The following is a 2,753-nucleotide window of genomic DNA, read 5'->3' as shown; positions in this document are numbered from 1 at the left end:
ATGAAAAAACTTAGTAGTGCAATTTTTAAAAGGAAATTTTACAAAATAGACTATAATTTTTATACTCTGGAGAAAGAAATCAAGGAACGTTTCGTAATGAAAATATAATCAAGTAGTAAAATAGCATACAAGAAAAGGTCATTATAGGTATGCTAACTCTGGGTTGTCATGAAGTGGTAAAAAGGTTTCAGGTGGCAGATTCTCAGGGAATTCCAAGGGGTTTAGGGGTTGAAAAGCATTTTATATATCTTATTTAGGTATTACAGATGGGTGTTGATACAATCTCACAGATACAGGCAAATAGGTATAAATATACACATATACAAATACATATAAAAGTATACTTTCCAAACACGCCAGTGCTACCAGTGAGCTTTTTAAGACAGCTCTCTTTTGGAGTTCTATCTTTCTCTCTTTAAGATAATTCTCTTTTAACATAGTTCTCTTTTGCCAGTAACATTTTAATGATTTGATGGCAAATAATGACTTGACTGTAGTGGATCTTGTTTTCAAATTAAGATTACTATGAAGAGGCAATTGACACTAGGATCCTTCAATTAGAGACCTATATTCACAAACTTTTGAATCCATACAAACCAAAAAGAGGCTGCTTAATTTGAATGATTTATTACTGCTCAAGCCAGGCAAAATGAGAAAAAAGTATGTGAACAGATTTTAAAAGGTACTTTAAATTAAGCTGAGGTTCTGCAGTCTAAAAGAAAATAAGTTTATCTCTAAATGTTGAGAATGGATTAGAATAAAAGGTAGTGGTCAACTTTAAGCTGTCCCAAGTATTGACATTCCCTTATTGTGAATTCCTGAAATCACAGCTGTACTCTAAAAATTTAACATTAAAAAAACACAGAGCCCTTGCAGTTTGGCTCAGTGGATAGAGCGTCGGCCTGCAAACTTAAGGGTCTTGGGTTCAATTCTGGTCAAGGGCATGTATCTTGGTTGCAGGCTCCATCACCAGCCCAGGTCAGGGCCTGTGTGGGAGGCAACTGATCGATGTGTGTCTCTCTCTTTCTTTCCCCCTCCTTCCACTCTCTCTAAAAATCAATGGAAAAATATCCTCAGATGAGGATTAACAAAACAAAAAAAACCAGACATATCACCCAATGCCCATTCCTTCATTAAATTAAACAATTAAGATAAATATCCCCTACTATTTCATTACTTTTAAAGTTTAACAGGTCTTTCCTTATATACAGCACCTAAATACCATCTTTCCATACTCCCTGGGAAGGGTGGGGGGGCAACAGAAGGGGTGAAAATGGTGGTGGTGGTTATAAAATGGGAAAACATTTGAACAAATTGTATCAGCCATTATTTTCATGTAATGTTATAGGGTCATTGAGCAGAAAAGACCTAAACGCCTTAAGAAATGCATTTTCCTGCTTTCAGAAAGATGAATTTGAATCATCTAGGACAGATGGTTGCTATTGGGTTGCTGAGAAACAAAATCTTAAAACATCTGGAATTGGTTGATAAATATACACCCAATAGTTTTTGTTGGTAACAAAATGTATGAAATGGATTTCTAGGTTTTTATTTTATTTTTTGGTCAATCCTCACCTGAGGATATTTTTTCCACTGATTTTTTTTTTCTTAAGCGACTGGAAAAGAACAGGGGAGAGAGAGAGGGAGAAACACCGATGTAAGAGACACATTAATTGGTTGCCTCCTGCACTCATCACGACCAGAGCAAGAGATCAAACCTGCAACCTAGGTATGTGCCCTTGACTGGGAATCTAGCCTGCAACCAGAGCCACGCCTGCCAGGGGCAAGGCGTGTGTGTGTGTGTGTGTGTGTGTGTGTGTGTGTGTGTGTGTGTTTTAAAGGTAAATATTGTTTATAGGTTATTTAAGGAAACTACCACATCTGGTAATGGAATTGTAGATATGACCTTCCATTGGTGCTGTCAAGAAATGTTTAAAATGGAATAAGTAAAACTGTACAGACCACAGAATATACCTGGACACTTACACTGACTGATTTCACTAGTTACTGATTTTACTCTTTGTTATTAAATTTTATCAAACCTTACGTGGCAAAGTTCTTCTCTACATGTTTGAAAACTTCTCTTCCCATTTAAATATGTGCAGATATAAAAACTAATTGGTTTTACAAAGTGCTTTTACATTATTACATGCTGATCAGATCCAGAACTAAATATCTGTATCTAAAAAGCTCTATGTCCCAGGAAAGTCAAAGTGGTTCTGTAATAATTTAATAATGCAATAGGAAGTTGAATAAAATTTTTGTTTTTTAATCAAATTTGAAAAACTACAGAATTCAGTAAGTGCAATAAAATCATGCTATAGGGCCCTAACCTGTTTGGCTTAGTGGATAGAGCATTGGCCTGTGGACTGAAGGGTCCCAGGTTCGATTCTGGTCATGGGCATGTACCTTGGTTGCAGGCACATCCCCAGTAGGGGGTGTGCAGGAGGTGGCTGATCGATGTTTCTTTCTCATCAATGTTTCTAACTCTCTACCCCTCTCCCTTCCTCTCTCTAAAAAAATCAATAAAATATATATATTTTAAAAATCATGCTATAGGAAAAAAATACATTTAAAACTGTATTACATTTGGAAAACATTAAGTTCGTGAGGAAATACTACTCCTATAAAGATCCAATAAACTCAAGCTTGAATGACAATATGACAAATTTCTGCCCTACTCAGTTTGGCTCAGTGGATAGAGTGTTGGTCTGCAAAAATAAAGGTCCTGGGTTGTGTGCTTGATCCTCAGC

The sequence above is a fragment of the Myotis davidii genome, unplaced genomic scaffold, assembly GCF_000327345.1.
Source record: "Myotis davidii unplaced genomic scaffold, ASM32734v1 scaffold115, whole genome shotgun sequence".
NCBI classification, from domain to species: domain Eukaryota; kingdom Metazoa; phylum Chordata; class Mammalia; order Chiroptera; family Vespertilionidae; genus Myotis; species Myotis davidii.
Note: the sequence above shows the minus strand (reverse complement) of the source record.